We start from the raw sequence: 20153 nt of genomic DNA, 5'->3' as shown, positions 1-20153 counted from the left end.
CATGTGTACCCACTTTAAGTTTATAAAAAAAAATCACATATATCAGGATCAGGAAGGAAAGTAATCTGTTGGGGGAGTAGGGATTCATGATGAGGAATTGTTAGATAGATCTGTTTTATGGGGCTTGAATACCAACCTGAAGCATTTTATATTTCTTTCCTTAAACACAGCAGTCCTACCCATCACAAGCCTATTAGGAGAAAACCTATCCACATGGTGGAAAGTAGAGAAGGTAAATTGCCTTGTGACCCGTTAACATGTGACACGAATGAAGTTGCCTGATTTCCCCCAAACCTGATTTTATGTGCTGGTAAAAATTCTTTTCTGACTCTGCAACAAGACCATAGTGCTTTGGGTTGTCTCCTCATGTGAATGTATAAGTCTTCATTGTTACTTCATTGTGGAAATTGTTACGGCAAATACGTATTCAGAAGCATGTTCAAAAAGCAAATGCTTACGAAGGGAAGAAACTAAAAATGTAGTGGGTCTGACAAAACAACAGAGAAATAGAAATGAAGAGGCTTGAACCTCCTGTATGTATGTCAGTATTTTGTGTGACTGGACCAGAAGGAGACACAACACCTTGCCTACCCCTTAGCCACCTCTTGAAGGTCAACATGAGACCTGAGAAAAACAGGAAAATGATGAAAGCTAACAAAGGAAGGGAACTGAAGGAAGTCCTTTTGATGAAGTCCCAGAACTTAAGTCAGGTTCGGTGGGGTGAGGAGGTTCAGAGCCGACGACTAAAGAAAGAATTCTTAAGACGTCGTTGGTGCAAAATGGTGGTTTATTAAAGCACGGGGACAGGACCCGTGGGCAGGAAGAGCTGCTGCCCCGGGTTGTGAGGGTGGGCATGTTATATACCCCACGGTTGGGGGGAGGTGGTGAAGGGATGGGAGGTTTCAACAGAGTTCTCACATGTTAGGGAGGGCCTACAAGGTGCCGGGGGGAGGCCTTGCCCTTATGGCTTGATCAATGTCGTCTTTAGGTCAGGCATTAACGTCAAGATAGTTGGGAGATTCTTGGTGGGGTATTATGATCTGGCTATCATTTACATTCCCTTCTACCTCAGTCTCCTCCAGTGTATGATGGGAGGGAGACATTAGGGCTTCAGGAACCGAGAGTTATTTGCCTCTGGAAATTTGTGCTATTGATAAGGTAACCTCCCTATTTAGGTCTCTAGGACATCTGTAGAGCAAGGGAGATTCCTGTTCTGCAGGATTGCGATCCCTGCAAGTTAACTATTTATCGTTTTATGGCGATCAGGGGTGCCTGAGGAATGCTACACATATGGAGGGGAGCAGGTGAAGAGGGGGTGCAAGGCGCCAGCTTTTACTTTGTCCTCAGCCAGCCTCCTGCTCCCTCATCACTTTGGAAGATGCTTACAGCCTGATCTGAAGTTGAGAAGCCACCAGGATAAGGGATGGTCCACATGAGATATGTTTATGCGGCAGATGACAAAGGTCAAGGGAACGCAGTTCCATCATTCTTTCTTGGAGGCCCTCATGCAGAGATGAGAAGGAGCATGTCTGAGCTCATGGTCTGGAAGGAGTCTTTGATGTCAGGATGTGAGTTGTCACGGGCTCCCATCATGGGACCTTCCACTAGGCTGGGTGTCCCTGTTGGCACCTCCAGATGGACCAGAAGAGCCTGTTTTGGGGCCACACAGGTTGTCCTACTCCAGGGAGCTTGTAACTCCAGAAGTGACACCTGCGGAGGGCAATGGGTCAGGGGAAGAAGCAAAGGCAAACCCACTTAACCAGCCAGACCAACTGAATCCACTCTGCTGGACACCAGGATCTAGACTGTCACAGCCTGGCCCACTCCACCCTGCTTTGTGTGTGTGCCATTTAAGAGCCACTTGTAATCTCTCCTCCTTATGGATTCTGAAAGCTTCATTTTCATCCCCACCTGTGTAAGTTGGCTGAATCACAAGCCTCATGGCTCTTTCTCTTCTCTCGTCCTGAGCTGTATCCCCAGCCTTGTCAACTTGGCTAGAAGCAGTTAACACCTTTGGGAACTCCTTGTAAATCTCTGGTTACTGGGTAGCTATCCGGCCATTTCAGCATCTTGGGGTTCACATGTTTGGTGTATAGGCAGCCTTTTCTAAAGAGATGTTGGATGGAAGATAGTCGTCTGAGTTTACCTGGGTTTCAGCTGAGGCTTCTAGGCATTCAGGAGACCAAAGGAATGATCCTGAGGTTTGGATGGGGACATTCATTGAGTTTAACAACTGTCCCAGCTCATGAGCAGACCTGGGGAGACTTACAGGGAAAAGGAGTAATGTGAGTGACGTAACCAGTGCCCCTTTGGACTAATCTAGTAACGAGTGTGTTACGTTCCCAACCCAACCTGGCCTAGACGAACCCTCACCTTGAAAACACTTTTTTTGATTTCTAAACCACAAGTTCATGACTGCTGAAGTTAAACCTGACTTCCGTGGTCTTTCAGCTGCCATGTCATAGCTTGGATGAGAGTGTGGCTATGTGGGAGTCTGAAAAATGAGGTCTCAGGATGATTGATGATAGGAAACTCTTTTTGTGTTGATTTTCAGACCTAGGACAGTCCCACTGCCCGACACCATCTCACACATGAGCTATTGGGTTACTGGGTTCTCCATTGGAGTCCTAACATCCCCCTCATGAGCAGTTTTGCCTTCCTCGTTCCCAGGGAAAGCTCCACAGAATGGAACAGAGGCAATATATGAAAGTTGAGGAGGGGCCTGAGATTAAATTTATAAACCTAAGCTCGGAAGTCTTTCCTGGAGGTGTTGCTATGGAAGCCAAAGAGAATGTCCAAGATTGATGAAGTTTCTGAGCACAGCTGAGCGTGACACCACCAGGGGGCAGTATGAAGCTATGTCCATTACTCATTGTTTCAGACTTGACCAAAGTCAAATTCAACCTTTCCCGTCCCTGTACAGGAGCTTCACGGAAAGCCCTTAGGTGGCATTTAAACTTCACAGCTGTGGAAATGTTTAGTAAATCTGACAGCATCATTAAGAGGAGGTTGGATTTTTCCCTTAAAACCAATACCAAATTCAGTTTTACTGGAAGTACGTTGCCATTCATTTTCTCATCTGAAATGTCCATTTTTCACTGGTTTCACTGTCTGAAATAAGAATACATTATTTAAAATTATGTGAGTCCCTGCCCTAAGCTGCAAAACAGAAGACTTTTTTTCTGTCTTGTAAAGCTTTGCCTCCAATCCATGTTATTAAAATTGAAAAGTACACAAGGACAGCATGATAGATCAGAGATGATTCATATGCAGAGTAATTTTTGTTCAGCTCTCGCCCTGTGTCAAGCATTGCCCTGAGAAAGGCATAGCTCTTGCCCTCAAAGAGCTTATGGTCTCTCAGGGGATCAGAAAAAATAACAGAAGGGCCAGTTCACTAGCACTCGGTTAGCTTTTAGAGAATAACTGGTCAATTTGGAAAATGGAAAGAAGAAACAATAGAATCATTTCTGGAACCATTTCAGCTTAGAGAACCTGACAAGTTCATAATCTCTGATTTGGGGGTAATATCCGTCAAGTGCCAAATGCATATTATATATTATAATAATGTATTTTTTATATACTATATGTAAATATATGTATTTATATATTATATGTAAATACATGCTAAACCATTTTATATATATGTATATATATAAACCAAATTATGATAATTGGATTCCTCCTTACTAAGAGAGCATTTTTCTTCTTTCCTACAATTTTCATTGCTTCCCAAGCGATGTTTTCTTAGGGCAGTTTGATGCATGGGAATAGACACCACTTGAGTTGATAATCCAGTAACTATCTCATAAAAGCACTGAGGAGTTTGGAAGACCATGGAGTTTTGGGATTGAAACAGCAATAAAATAATGTGACTGCATTACGAACCAGGTGCTACATTCTTGCCTAATGTGTCTTGATTCTAATTAGTTAAACAGCAAAATGGAGCCTTTCCTTTTTGGCAAGGTTAAGTGTATGGTTGAGTGCGCTCAGCACAGGTTAGGGATTTATAAACTCTTAATCCTGGTCCCAGGTCTATTATTGACTTTGGGAAAGTCATTTAACCTCTTGTTTCTTTTTTCTCTGGAGTACAATGGAAATAATAAAATGCCCCTTCTCACTGGGATGCTTCGATGAATGTCCCAATTGATGAAAATATGCTTTGCAAATTCAGTTGGTATCCTAGTGCTGGTGTGAACCCTTAGCAAAGGGGCATGTGTCTGGTTTCACAGAGAAAGAACCCCTCGGCTTCCCTCTTTGGCTCACCCTCCACCTTTGAATATGTCCAAAAGGTCATCCAACCCTTCCTGCCTTTATGTGAAGCAGACACAGTCATTTCAAAGACATTCAGAAAGCATCTTACCTTACGTTCTTCCGGAAGCAAGGACTGCTGAAATCAAATTATTATAGTTTTGCTTACCCCTCCCCCCCCCCCGCCCTCTTGCCTCAGGGGGATGGGGAAGGTATAAGGTCTGGGAAATGTAGGGACCAAGTGGCTTTATTATGTAGGAAGGAGATGATTTCTTTATGGGAGAAAGAGAGCATTAGGCTAAAACCTCTTGCAAGGGGTTTTTCCTCAGTAGACAGCATGAAAGCAGGAATGAGACAATTTTTCTTTTTTACTATATACCCAGCAGCTGGCACAAAGTAGCCATGCAATGATTTGTTAAAGGAAAAGTGGAGGAAAAGAATCAGCTTGTTCACCTGACATGCTAGCAGTCACACCAGAGGGCTTAGAAGCTGCATTTTCTAGGAAGATCTAAGTAATAAAATAATCATGAAATAATGGAAAGTAATAGTAATCAATTTTATCTCAATTTGCATGTAAAATAAAAGTTTAATGATTAAAGAAATGAATTTTAACGTTCATCTCTGTTGGTTCCTTGGATTTTTTTTTTTAATCAATTAAGTATTTCTATAAGCCTGAATGCCCAGAACACACAAAAGTGAAGAGAGACGCTGGTTTAAACTTACATTGTGGAATTGCCAACTAAACCTAAGTTGCTCACATGGAAAAATGTAATTTTGGCTAGATGGACTTTATTCCTGTTTACTCCAAAGCATCGCAAATATTTCAAAATGTAAAGGTATAAAGAAGAGATATAAATGCCTTTCAAACCTACTGTTCTTTGTAGAAAGAAGCTCAGTATTACTTGAGAACTGAAAACCAGGGTAGCTCAGTGGTCCAAGCTCTTCCAAATCTGGAAGGATTCCCTAGGCTCACCTACAGATGGTTTGTAGTGGGATTTCAACAGTGTTTTTCTCTCAGTGCTCTGGTAGGATGAAGCAGTCACATTTTGTGATTTTCTACCAACTTAACAGAAAGTTCTAGCATGAAAGAAGGAAGGAAGGAAGTTGGTATTCTTTCAGGAGAGGACTTCTGTTCTCTCAGATTACATGTTCCTAAAAAGCTATTGTGGGAGGACCAGAGATTACTGCTTAGAAGAAAATGTCGGTTTAAAGCCATTTTCAAAAAAAAAAAAAACACCTTTTTTTTTTTAACATGACTTGGATCCATATTCAATAAAGAGCTTTGCTAATCATTTTTTCCTAATTACTTTGGCTAACTCATATTTGATGAAAAAAATATATTGTGAAAACTGCAGTGAAGTATAAGTTGCTCTCCCATGTAATTAGTTTGTTCTCAGAGCTCATTTTTATTACGAAAATAATTTGTGGTGGTGAGTTACAAGGGAGAGGCTCAAGCTGGAAGCCTTCGGGATAATATTTCCTCCATGAAACTTTCTCTACCATGACAATTCATTTTATTCCTTGGAAGTCAAACATATATTTTACATCTAATTCCTGATACACAGACAAAACAAGCCCAGGCCCTCGACTGCCTGACAAGCATTTCTGGAGCATTCTTTCATGGAGGTAAGGAAAGGTTTCAAGCATCTGTGGCCATGTGTTTCCTTCCAGAGAATCTGCTTCTGGGGCCCTGCTTCTCTTCCCTGCCTCTCTCTTCCTCCCCCTGCAGATTTGGTTGCATGGGAGGTACAGGGCCTAGTGCAAGAGGGAAGGAGGGGAAAATCATGCCCAGATATTCCTGGAGTGACTGCCCTTTGGGGACATAGGCTGGTGTGGTTCTTGGTTCCCTGGAGCCAAGAGGAAAAGTGAGGGGGGGCTTTCATATTCTTTTCTAAAATCAGTCTCTCTGCCAGTCCTCTGGATCCTACCCATATCAGCCCCCCAGGAACTTTCTCTCAACTATTTTTCAATTTTATCCTCCACTTGGCTCTTTCTCCTTTGCCTCCAAACATGATGAGTAAGTTCATTTGTATCCAAAAAGAAAAAAGGACTTAACCTTACCAAAGTCTTCAAACAAATGTTCTTTCCCTGGTGCTTTTCTTTTTTTGTGACCCACTCCCTGTCTTTTAGGTACTTTGCTGTTTGGCTCTCTCCTGTAATACCTTTATTTCTAAAATGTTAACTCAAGTAAAAATTCTGTACAGCAGAGAGTTCCCAAGTATTTCAGAGGGGTTTTGGACAGCTCCCCCCGCTGCTCAACCCCTCTCTCCTGATCCATTACAGAGGGGAAAATGTATTAGAAAACCCTGGCTAATAAAAATTCCACATGCCCTCTGCTGATTGATTAAGGCTACTATAGATTTCATAACACTGCTGTAAGCATGTTTAATATATTGTAATAATTCCTAGCATTTTTAAGTACAACTCAGAAAAGCATTCCCTTATACAGTTGGCATCAGGCGCTGAGGAATACAGCTTGCATGTTGGAGGCGATGATGTCATTTTTCTTCAGCTCTGGATCTCTCCTGTGCTTCACATGAAACCAGCAATAACTAGCAAAGGATTTACATGCTTATTTAATAGCCGCTAAATTAGAAAGACCTCCCGACCTTTATACTCTTCCAGTGGTATTTCTTTAACTCTGAATATCATCCACTATTTCATAGTTAGAAGAAATCTCATTTTATTTTTTTTTAAGATTTTACTTATTTATTTGAGATAGAGAGAGAGTGTGTGTGTGGGGGGAGAGTATGAGAGGGGAGAAGGTCAGAGGGAGAAGCAGACTCCCCACGGCGCTGGGAGCCTGATACAGGACTCGATCCCAGGACTCTGGGATCATGACCCAAGCCGAAGGCAGTTGCTTAACCAACTAAGCCACCCAGGTGCCCAGAAATCTCCTTTTTTTTTTTTTTTTAAAGATTTTATTTATTTATTTGACAGATAGAGATCACAAGTAGGAGAGAGGCAGGCAGAGAGAGAGAGGGGGAAGCAGGCTCCTTGCTGAGCAGAGAGCCCCATGGGGGGCTCAATCCCAGGACCCCGGGATGGTGACCTGAGCTGAAGGCAGAGGCTTTAGCCCACTGAGCCACCCAGGTGCCCCCAGAAATCTCCTTTTATGTTCTTGTATTCTGTCAAGTTAGGCAGCCAGTTTGGATTTCCAAAATGAGGAAATTTGAGTGGTAGCCAGTGGACCAGAGGGAGAAATTCTGTTGCAAAAAAGAGGCAAGTTTCACAATTGCTTTTCTCATGAAAGATGGTGCTGGCAAAGGATGACCAAGGATTAGCGTGCCTTTTGGCATCACAGGGTGTTTTCCACAATTCTGCCACTAATAGGAATTTGCAGGAGTTGAACAACCAAATTTCACTCAATCCGACTTAGTAGTTTTTATATTCATCTTGTCTCAAAATCTTTACGTTTTGAAATACTTGGAACTCAGCTGGTTTGAAGTTACTGTTCACCTAAGTAAAATCTCTCTTCCCAAATCTTACAAACTAGGCAGGAATATTCAAAATATTTCACAGGCCTTTGAATCTTACTTGAAGATGAGATTTTTTTCAAGTAACACCAAGTACCTTCCGTGCATTCATTTCCTCTTTTAACACCCAATGATTGTAAATGTTCTTACTTGTTCATTACAAGAAAATATTAAAGGCTTCTACTTGGCCATATTTAATAGTGCAGCTGAGGTTCCCTTGTGTACAAGCAATAAACTATATCTCTTTAGGGACGCCTGGGTGGCTTAGTCGGTTAAACATCAACTCTTGATTTTGACTCAGGTCATGATCTCAGGGTCATGAGATGGAACCCCAGGTTGGACTCCATGCTCAGCGGAGAGTCTTGCTTGAGATTCTCTCTCCCTCTCTCCCCCTCTGCCCCTCCTTTTCTTAAAAAAAAGGTTCCAAATGGCTGCACACAAAACTAATGAACATGGTTCCCTGTTTTAAAAAATAAGATATATATATATATATATATATATATATATATATATATATATATGAAAAAATGCTATAATACACTTTTTAATTACCTTACCCAATTAGTTTGAATTCACCACATCTGATCCTAAAGAACTTTTCTAGAAAGGTATCTAAGCAATGGATTATTATTATTATTATTATTATAACTACTTCCCCACAATCCCCAGTGACCAGCAAATAATGCAAGATGTATGTTCCCGTTCTGTGCAGTATCTACTCTGTTTACACACAATTTGCCTGCCTGCTAATCTATAATGCTTTCATATGACCCTTCTTCCCTTTCATACGTAGTGGCATGAATAGGAAGGGGAAAGAAGAATGAAATGGCAGCCATCGGGGCAAAGCTTTTTGGGAGGAGGAGCAGAGAAGACTAATACAAATGTTTGGAATTGGGCAGATCCTGAGGGAAGAGAGGGCTGCAAGTCTTAGAACCAGAGGTGACCGCAAAGTTGGTGTGGTGTCACGGGACCCAGATTGGGTGGTTGGATGACAAGATCTAAGAAAAATGGGCAGCCTGGCAATTTTTGTTCCCAATAGTAAATGTATTCACACAGAATTGTAATAGTAATAGTAAATGTATTCACACAGAATTGCCAACTATGACAAATACAGAAACAGTAGCCACTGAGAGAAAGAAAGGGCTGTGGAGTTCGCCTCATATGGGTTTGAGATCAGGCTCTGCCATTTACAATTTGCTTTTTGGACAACTTACTTAACGTCTGTAAGCATGTGTTCATGTGTGGAATGAGGCTGGTGATGCCTCCTTGCTCGTAGGGTTTGATGGTCTTGTGAGCTAATGTGTGGGCAGCAGTGCTTGGCACTCAGTATAAACTAGTTCTTGTCTTTATTGTAATAAAGCAATCACATAGCTGCCTTAAAAATGTTTTATTTGGTAAAACAATCACTCCTTGGCCTGGTCCATGGTTTACATAAGTGGAAGGATCTCAGATTTTGAAGTCAGACTGACCCGAGTTCACATCCTCCATCCACTACTCAATCGGAATATAATTTTTTTAAGATTTTATTTATTTATTTGACAGAGATCACAAGTAGGCAGAGAGGCAGGCAGAGAGAGAGAGCAGGAGAGCAGGCTCATTGTTGAGCAGAGAGCCCGATGTGAGGCTCGATCCCAGGACCCTAAGATCATGACCTGAGCCGAAGGCAGAGGCTTTAACCCACTGAGCCACCCAGGTGCCCCCAGAATATAATTTTTAATGTGGAGACTCTTACTCCTTCTGAGAATAGAGGATTCATTCTGCCTTTCTCAGATAGTTGTTATCAGGATTAAAAGTGATACTGGTGGGCTTAGTGGGATTCTTTATTAAAGGTAGTTGGCCTAGTGATTTTCAATTCTCAGTGAAATTTCAATTTCAGAATTTTTGTCATTCAGTGGCTCACAGAGCCTAGTGTGGTAAGTGGTGCAAGTATCAAAAGGAAGAATCCAGACTAAGTAAGGATGTCCACAAAGCAGCATGATAAAGTGGTAGTAGATTCAGCATTAAGAACCTGGAATGTCGACCAGCAGAGTTGGAAGACTATTCTCTGTTATATCAGTATTTATAACTACTTGAACTCAACACAGGAAATAATCTAAATGGTATGGACAGAGGCATTATTTTAAAAGTTTAATAACACGGCTATTTCGGAGTCAAAACTCAACAATGTTTATGATCTGTTTTAATTGTGGCATAGTTCAACTTTTTTTTAAAATTTTTTATTTTTTATAAACTATATAATATATTTTTATCCCCTGGGGTACAGGTATGTGAATCGCCATGTTTACACACTTCACAGCACTCACCATAGCACATACCCTCCCCAATGTCCATAACCCCACCCCCCTTCTCCCAACCCCCCTCCCTCCAGCAACCCTCAGTTTGTTTTGTGAGATTAAGAGTCACTTATGGTTTGTATCCCTCCCAATCCCATCTTGTTTCATTTATTCTTCTCCTACCCCCTTAACCCCCCATGTTGCATCTCCACATCCTCATATCAGGGAGATCATAGGATAGCTGTCTTTCTCCGCTTGACTTATTTCACTAAGCATGATACCCTCTAGTTCCATCCACGTCGTTGCAAATGGCAAGATTTCATTTCTTTTGATGGCTGCAGAGTATTCCATAGTGTATATATACCACATCTTCTTTATCCATTCATCTGTTGATGGACATCTAAGTTCTTTCCATAGTATGGCTATTGTGTACATTGCTGCTATAAACATTCGGGTGCACGTGCCCCTTCGGATCACTACGTTTGTATCTTTAGGGTAAATACCCAGTAGTGCAATTGCTGGGTCATAGGGCAGTTCTATTTTCAACATTTTGAGGAACCTCCATCCTGTTTTCCAGAGTGGTTGCACCAGCTTGCATTCCCACCAACAGTGTAGGAGGGTTCCCCTTTCTCCGCATCCTCGCCAGCATCTGTCATTTTCTTGACTTGTTAATTTTAGCCATTCTGACTGGTGTGAGGTAGTATCTCATTGTGGTTTTGATTTGTATTTCCCTGATGCCGAGTGATGTGGAGCACTTTTTCATGTGTCTGTTGGCCATCTGGATGTCTTCTTTGCAGAAATGTCTGTTCATGTCCTCTGCCCATTTCTTGATTGGATTATTTGTTTTTTGGGTGTTAAGTTTGCTAAGTTCTTTATAGATTTTGGACACTAGCCCTTTATCTGATATGTCGTTTGCAAATATCTTCTCCCATCCTGTCAGTTGTATTTTGGTTTTGTTAACTGTTTCCTTTGCTGTGCAAAAGCTTTTGATCTTGATGAAATCCCAATAGTTCATTTTTGCCCTTGCTTCCCTTGCCTTTGGCGATGTTCCTAGGAAGATGTTGCTGCGGCTGAGGTCGAAGAGGTTGCTGCCTGTGTTCTCCTCAAGGATTTTGATGCATAGTTCAACTTTTAATAACATAGCTTTTTTAGTGTCAACACTACATCTGTCCATGACACATTTTCATTGTGTTCAATGATTTTTCTCATAGTTTCATCCCTGATTTTCTTTCCACTTAGAAATGCATTTCTCTGGATCTTAACAAGGGTTGATACAAACAGATTTCCATTTGGGGAAATGTTCTAGAAAGTCGTACTCTCCCATGTGCACTCATTTCACGGACATCAACTAAACTCAGCACAGCTTCTGGAAGCATAGGGATCTGTTGACTGCAGGGGAAGAGTGCAATGTCAAGTTTGATTTTCTGGGGCTCCTCAGTGATCCTGGAATAGTCCTTCACAGAAGAGGTGCCTCTTGGGCTTGGCCATGATTTCAAAATCTCGGGGTAGAGCAACTCATGTTCTTTGTTGGAGTACTCATCCCACCCCTTCTGCCACCACCACCTCACACCCTCCCGCAATCCCCTGGCTGTTTACCAATGGGCACAGCAGGACTAATGGAATCCAAGCATCTCTACACAGTAGGCTCTTACGAGAATACAGCAATCACTCCTGACCTTCACCCACCAACAAAGGGAGCAGAGAGGTGAATCAGAGATGGTTCTACCTCTGATGTAGCCACTCTGATTCTCAGTTGGCTTTTGCCGATAATCTTCTACCCCCAACTACGTAAACTTGCTCTTATTTTCATAGTTGATGTAGCTTTACATGTGTTTACCTTCCTTTGTAGCATGCGACTAATGTTTTCTGGAAAACCGGAAGTTAAAACCTCTCATTTGGGATATACTCCAAAGGTGTATGTGTGATTACAAGGCATTCTGGGCTATACATTATATACGCATCTTACTCTGTTCTTTCTGTATATTTTAATCAGCATGAGTTTCTAGCTATGAGCAGTTGCTCGATGGAAACAGTGACATTATTATTTGTATTTTTCAGGTGGAGAGACTGAGGTCCCACTGTGTATTCTGTGTCTTGTAGACAGTTGGAGCCCAGATCCAGAGCCCCTGGGTGTTGCCCCAAAAGATCACGCTACTTATCTGTGGAAGACTCCTTTTCATTTTCTTTTTAGGTAAGGTCTTTCTTTTTATTGAATCCTAAAATAAACATTCATCATCTTAACCGTGAATGAATTATGAACTCAAGGCCTGTCTGTAAAACTTACTTCTTGATTTGTTCCTCCCTGAGCCCACTGGGATATAAGGTCTGTGTTGAACCTCGTGATCTCCCTCCAGTGTGTGTGTGCTCTGATATGCAGCTGTTTTATTTTTTTTAACCATTCTTTCTTTGGGCTGCAGGCAGTGTCCCTGATAACATGTGTTGCTTTTCTGGGCATGTTCTGTATTCCCTTAGATGCCTGTCTCTGGGTTCAGACTCTGGCTCGAAGCTATCCTAATGACTAAAGAATAAAAGAATATTCCAAGAATATGAACTTTTAGCAAATGATATGTGGTCCTGGGTAGGTATCTGATGACTTTGTCTCTGGGCTGAATAGAATGAGTAAAATGTAAGAGTCTCTTTTAGGCCTGTCACGTAATATGACTTTAATCAAAGTCAGGTTCCCACAAAAGTAGAAAAGTAAATTTGCCAGTTTCCTTGAGGTCCTTTTGCTTTGCTCAGATCAGCCTCCTGTAGGTGGACTTTAGTGTCTGGAATGAGAGAATGGAGTGACCAGATCGAGCCCCGGCTTTGGTCCGCATTCTGATCATAAATCCATTAGTTCCGTATTCTGCCCTAAGAAAAGCAATTTCCATTTTGAGTTTTCCCCCATTACAGAGGTCCTCATACAGCCCTCACCATTCTGACACCACACTGTAAAATTTTGGTATTTGATGCGGAGGGAGTTAGGGAAGGGAATAGATAGATCCTATCCCAGTACAGTCTCTGTTCAACTCGATTTTTGCTTTATTGAGTAGTGTGAATCAATACTCAGCCATATTGCAGAGCCCCTAAGAACATCATTATCTGAGAATCACTCACAAGATGTTGTTGAACTTAGCTACAACAGTGCCCGAGTGGGGAATTCACGGCTTCTGTGTTCGCACCAACTGTACCACAGGAAGTGCACTGAGTAATGCAGGAGTCCGATGTGCAAAATCACCTCCGAATTCAAGGAACCAGAGCTGGCATTTCTTTTCTTCCCATCAAGTGACAATATCAGTGGAGCACTGTGGATTAAAGAGGGCGTGTGGATGCTGGATTTTGTGCAACTACAGAGCTAGTTTATTCTTGGCCAGAAACTGAACTGGCCTCAGAAAGGGAATTCAGAAGTCCTCTTAGCGCCTGGTGATTTACTCCGATTTCCCGCTGTAGGCATATGGATTCGATTTTCTACTGTCTCTGTAAATACTGTTGTGTCTGTCTCCCTGCCAAATTAGCTACCTTTCTCACCCCAGAGAGAAGCCAGAAATCAGACATTCCTCTACTACAGTCCCATTAGACACCACCGTAAGGGGAGGGAGCAGATCTGGCCGTCAAAATGATGTGTGTATTTGAGTCTTGAAAGAGCCAGGCTAAACTTAGAGTCAGTGGGCTCCCATAAATAACCTGTGTCCCCATCTCTTTGTGTGGTTTGGAATGGAATGCCTTTCTCTTTAGAGTTGTACAAGCAGCCAGAGATCAAAGAGTCAACCGTTTATGGATGCATAGTTCATTACAAAGTCATCGTACTCAGCAGGAGGACTCTGGCTGAAGCACAAATAATTTTCTCCCGTTACTATTTTGTTGCATGGATTGGGGTTGGAGGGCACAAAAAGACCTTGCAACAACTTTAAATAATTTAAAAAGAGAGAGAGAGAGAAAGAAAGAAGAGAGAACGAGAGATGAAAATTTACTTTCAAAGGAGGGTTAAAACTAAACTGGCATCTTTTTTAGGGTATGGTATGTGGTAGGAGAAAAGAGGAAGTAAAGAAATTGACCCAATACCACATGGAATGTGGTTCAGGAAGAATAATAGAAGGCAGAACAGTATCCTGTGTAATTGACTTACCCTTGGGTAAGCATTACGGAGAGCCTTTGATAAGCAGAGCAGAACATACACAGAGATTTTTTTTTTTTTAAAGCCCCAACTAGATAATGTATTTGAAAAACAGGCTTTGAACTAGTTTGGTAGAATGTGAAGAATACATGTGTTTTAAATTATAGCATTGGTGGTGTTAGCAATCTCGGGACTGTGGATAATCACAATGATACAAAGTAATAACTAGTATGCATTCAGTGTCTGCTGTGTGTCGCGTGCTGTGCAGTGTATGCTGTAATCTTCCATCCTCCCAACTAGGCACAGAAAGGCCTTGTTATCCTCATTTACACACAGAGAAATGGGACTCCAGAAAGTCTAAGTGCTTTATGCAAAGTTACACAGTCATTAAGTGGTGAGCCCAAGATTTGAACTGAACTCTGGAATGAAGCAGAAACTTAGTTTATAGTTGTTGTGTCTGGCTCCTATCCCCTCTGCTGGCCTCTTTTGCAGGAGTTGTTGAGGCTCTTCTGATGTCCAGGCTTGGGACTTTTGTTCACAAAAGAGCCATCTCAATCTGTGATGGCCATTCTTCCAGCCTGAGTAGATCACCTGCCTCTAAGTCCTGCTTTCCTGTGTCTCTATTCCCCTTATCCACACCCTCCTACCACTGACCATACACAGGCCTTCTGCCAGAAATGTGATGAAGAAATTGCTTAGAGGAAATACTTTGTCAGGTCTTTTGCACGTGTCAAGGGCAGTGAAGGACCCTTGTTGGACTTTTTGTTTAACTTGTATAGGAGGTGAGAAATACTTTATTTGAAAGAAAACTCAAGGCACTGAGTGAATTTGTCCATGTGAGGGCCCTGTCACTGTGCTGTCGTCCATAGGTAGTCAGGCTTGCTGATGCCTTACCCCTCATACTGTATCAGTAGGAATGCTTGATCTGGTTAGGGACTGTGTGTCTTGTAAAAGATCTGTCACATGCCTGATCAGTTACAGTGATAACTGAAGAACATTTCCTCAACTGTATTATTTTAACAGATACCATGTTCTGCTTTGTGTTACTTTAATTTTAATCAAAGCGGAGTTGTGTGAGTCTTAAAGAGGGAAAAAAAAGGTGTGGGATATAATGCAAAGAATTTGATGCCTAGAGCCAGTAAAATCCCAGTGGCTAAAGTCTCAGTGGCTCTGCAATCCCTGGGAGCCTTTGTCCTTGTCACTGATACAACCTACCTCACAAGGAGGCCATAACATCAAGTAAGTAAGATGAATGGAAAACCACAATGCTCTCCAAATGCTACCTTGTTTCTGTTCTTCTCAGTGATACTACCTTTTGTTCAACCCATCTCTTCATGCTGCTTTGAGTAATAGTAGTTCAAAAGGGTCAGCCGGGTGCCTGGGTGGCTAGTAGTTGAGTATCCAGCTCTTTATTTGAGCTTAGGTCATGATCTCAGGGTCCAGGAATCAAGCCCCACATTAGGCTCCGTGCTCGGGGTGGAGTCTACTTAAAATTCTCTCTGTCCCTCTCCCTCTGCCCTCCCCCCCCCCAGCTCACTCTCTCTGGATATAAATAAGTCAGAAATAGAAGCAAATAATCAATGAATTTTTTTTACCGATTTAATTGAAAAGTATTTGAGAGTATCATCCAAAATCCTGTGGCTCTTCCCCCCTCCACATTTTCTTGAAAACTTTCGCACGTGCAGTGTAAGAAATTATGAGTCAGCCTTCTCCAATCCTGACTTTAAGAGTTGCAGAAATCAGCTGCCAGCAGCACATATGTTCTGAGTTCCATGAGAGGAAGAAAACACATTTGCTGAAAAGAAATGGAAACCTTAAAACCAGTTGAGTTGTAATAAAGACACTTCATGTTTTGCTAACTTCTTTTTCCCCTCCGGTCCCTTGGCTGCCTTTCTGGCCCTGGACAAGTCCTCTTGCTCCTGAGGCATCTGTCACCCCAAGCACTCCCTCCCTGGGGTGTGGGCTCCAGCTGGCCATGGCTGATGGGAGAAGGCACAGGAAGTGCAGAATGGCCGAAAGAGGGGATTATGATGCAGAAAATATATCAACAGTGAGTACTTCTTGAATGCAAGGCACTCAAAGGCTATAAATCCATTCTCTTGTTAAGATCTAGTAACAATTAAATGTGGTAATAAACTTTGGTGATAAATTACAGTCTGCAGTTGAGGAGATGACTTTAGAAGGTTAAGTCACTTGGTCAAGGTCACACAGCTAGTGAGCCAGGCAGAGGTGAATAATGAAGCCTCTTAGCAGCATCACATATGGGACCTCCAGACACTGGAAAGGTATTTTCTTCCAGGCAGTTGTCTTCAACAGGCACGCCCATGAGCCACCAAACATCTGAAGGGGAAGTACTTGCTAGCAAGTTCTCTGCCTCTAGACTAACATGGTAGAAACCAGATTCAAACAGGTTGTGGGTTTCTCTTGGAGCAAAAGAAATCTATTACAAGGAAAATGAAACTCTCAACGTAGTGCCTGCTTAAGACACTTTAAACTCATTTCATGATGTTTTTGCCCCTTTCACCTCTTATTGAAGCAGTTCTGTTCGTAGTCATTGGGATTCCACTGTTCTTGTGGATTGTCGGTCAGCGTGTTTTTATTCCTCAAACTGTGTGAGTAAAAACTGGTGTGATGGAAGAACCATGGCAGCCTCAGCCACGGAACAAAGACTTTTCTAAACCAGCCTTTCTCCCATAACATCTGGGGACGTGTTTCATGTGGGTTTTCTTTCCCCAAGTATCCGATGGCATGACTTTTGTGTTCAGAGGGAATTGACAGTGACATTTCATTTGACCGAGAAAGAGCAAAGAAAAAGGAAAGAAACATTTCTACTTTTAACAAAACCCAAAGGCAACTTGAAAAACACTTTGAAAGCTTATTTTCATTTTGTGGTCTAAAGCAGACCTCAGGTGTTTCTGCAGACTGGTGGTGCTGGTTGTAGCTCTTCTGAATCCTTGTGAGAAAGATCATGTTGACTTTCTGAGAATATTCCGGGATTTGTCATCACAATGGACTTTGAAACATGGTTTTAAACTCCCATTGAAATGGGTCACAATGTAAATCCTAAAGAAAAAAAAAAAAAAATCCAGGTAAACCCAGGATTTGGGTTCCATGTCAGACCTCACAATTTGAAACTTCAGAAGTTCCCCAAAGCGAGACTCATCTCTGCACATGCTTGCCACAGACACCAACCCTGTGGTTTCCTTGACCCTGCTAAAGCTCAGCTAAGAAGCAAAAGCTCAAAAAATACCATTTGGCATAAATCTCTTAGGATGAAGAGAAGGCCACCCAGAAGAAAGCTGTTCCTCCATCACAGAAAACTGTGGTGTTTGAAGGTAAGGTAGTTGTCTCTTCCTTCAGGATTACTGGAAAGAATTCTACTTTGTGCCTTTGAATGAGGGATTTCCCTAAAGATAATACTGACCTCTGTGTTTAGTTTCTGGAACCCTGCTGGCCTGAGCTATAAAGAAAGGTCAGGACTCTCAGAGGAAGCCGGAATATAATGCCCATTATGATGAATTGTAACTTAGAAGCACTCTGTACAGACAAGAGAGTTCAAGGCTTTTTAAATGTGGTTTTAACAAAAATTTCCATTTTGGTTGGGTTGAGCTGTCCCTGGTGTTCCAATGCCTCAGTCAACCAAAAATGTACCTTTTAAAAATGGAACTTTTTCTGGGGTCACTGAGAGCAACCTAGCCCATAACATCTGTCTGATTTAAATACAGTCGATCTTCACAGATTCTGCATTTGCAAATTCTCTAACTCACTAACATTTGTTTGTACCCTTGGCATCCGTACTGAAAAGAGTGCTTTTGTGGATATTCACAGAAAGCACAGAGTAGCAAATAATTTGAATTGTCCCCAGCTGAGGTCAAACAAGATGACGCTCTGCCTGCTTGTTTCAGCTCATACTGTGTACAAGTGTCCTTTTCACGGTCTATTTAGGGCCACGTTTTTCTCATTTTTATGCTGTTTGTTGGTGGTTTCACTGTTTCAAATAGCCCCAGCAGAGGGTAGACGTGCTCTGTCATGTTCCAAAGCACAGGAAGGCTGTGGTGTGCCTTAACGGAGAAAATACAGGTGTCAGATACCCTTCATTCAGGCATGAGTTATGGCACTGCTGGCTGTGCATTCCACGTTAATCAGTCAACAATACATATTAAATAAGATGTCCTTAAACAGAAACACACATAAAACAAGGTCACATATTGATCAGTTGATGAAAATGTGACTGGATAGTATAGACTATAACTGTTATAAATAGTGAAAATTGGTTGTATTTGACTGAAAGCTCTCTACCATCGGCTGACTTGAGTTGCTTTGCGGTTTGTAGAAAGTGTCCTCTTCTCATCTCAAATGTGACTCAGAAATGTCCTGCTGTGTTTAGGATGCAGTTACAGAGAAGTTCAGGAAGTTAAGGTAGGCTGGAGGAGGATCCGGTGAATTTTACACATGGGACAAAGAAAGGGAAGCTGATTCTGGAACATAGGGCGAGAAGGGAAATTTGGCCATAGGCATAGCTAGGAAAGGAAAGGTTGGAGGTCGAGGAGGAGGCGGAAGAGAGAGGAGAAGGTGAGTGTGCTCATGGTGAAACTGAGAGTCGGCACCCAAGATAATGCTGCTAATCGTTGGGTATGTCTCAGTCTGAAAGTGTTCAACGTACATCTCCCACCAAAGTATTGAACAGGCAAATTCATGTGCCTAAAATGTCATTTGTTACATACATATATACACACACACATATTGGAGAAGAGTAGGTGAGATACCACCACCGTCTGCAGAGCTTAATGGCATCATTTTTATGTAAATTGAGTTCTGTTTCTTTGAGTTTCCTTCTTCATGTAAGGTCTTGACTCTTTGTTTCATGGCTACCCAGAAAAGACAATTTTGATCTTGGATAAATGGCATCTGTGGAAATGTTTTTCTTAAGCCAGAAGTACTTGCATGCACTTAAGTTAATGGAATTTAATAACCTATTTAATACACTAAGGCAAGAGAGAGATTTTCACCAGCTAACTTAAAGAAACTATGTGTTCTCATATTCGTGCAAAAGGTAATTTGTTTTATAGGCAGCGAATAGAGTATACAGTTTGAAAGAAACAAATCATTGCTTTAAACAGTGTAGGAGAAAGTACACTACTTCAAAAATAATTGCTTGTTTACATGCATTTGCTTGTTGGAAACAAAAGACTGAAATGAGAACTCCTCTATCATCAGTCTGTTATGTAAAGAAATGAGAAAATATATACAGAGACCCAAAGCAGTAGAGAGAATTTCCCATAATCCCATGTGAACATGATAAATTGTACTATTTTGCCACTTAATGGTATATTAGATCAATACAGCATCTAACTCATGAGCTTCAGTTACAAATCTCAAGTCTGATAGAAAAGTATTTTGTTTTTAGTATTTCAGGAAAGATTCTCAAAACTTTAGCAAAAATCAGTGCTGATGAAATATGGCCAAGTTATATCTTCACACATGAAAAATGTACTACATTTTTTTTCCAGAAGTTTGAAATAATTTTGAGTTCTGAGTTTTTTTAAACAGTGTTAAAACCACACTGAACTGCTGCTGACAAGAAATAATTATGCCCATCTTATATTTTTTGAAAATTGTAAAATAAAAGGCACGTAAAATACATAGAACAACAATTAATGCAAATTGTTCAGTGAGTATTCACTGTTATAATAATACTGTTGGTATAGTAAGTGTTAACCCTGAAATAGTGTATAATTATCAAAGTTGCCTTAAACCAAGTACTTTCTTTTGACTATCATATGTTCAGTGTCACTCTTGAAAATGCCCGGAACCAACAAAAGTAAAGATAGGAAGCAATGGGGCAAAAGGAAATTTTGAGGGCTACAAACAGGCTTTCCTGAATCATCTAAGACATTTCCTATAAGGGACTGTGTGATGATTTGGGGGATCACTATTCATCTGTGTCATTAGTCAGGGTAATTAAAACTAACTGCTATAACGAGCAACCTCCAAATCTAGGTAACTTAAAACAATAAAGATCTATTTCTTTCTCATGTCATAGTTACATAACACTCAGGT

General features: G+C 41.4%; 1 long non-coding RNA gene across 1 annotated transcript in view; it reads left to right on the top strand.

Moving 5' to 3' along the window:
- LOC131838160 (uncharacterized) overlaps positions 1 to 20153 on the top strand; it is a 349742-nt gene that overhangs the window by 254702 nt on the left and 74887 nt on the right. Inside the window, exon 3 of the long non-coding RNA XR_009356507.1 lies at positions 12056 to 12188. This is a non-coding gene — a long non-coding RNA (uncharacterized LOC131838160). The remainder of the gene's footprint in view (positions 1 to 12055; positions 12189 to 20153) is intronic.

This window comes from Mustela lutreola, chromosome 8, assembly GCF_030435805.1.
Source record: "Mustela lutreola isolate mMusLut2 chromosome 8, mMusLut2.pri, whole genome shotgun sequence".
NCBI classification, from domain to species: domain Eukaryota; kingdom Metazoa; phylum Chordata; class Mammalia; order Carnivora; family Mustelidae; genus Mustela; species Mustela lutreola.
This window is presented reverse-complemented; position numbering and strand designations above follow the sequence as displayed.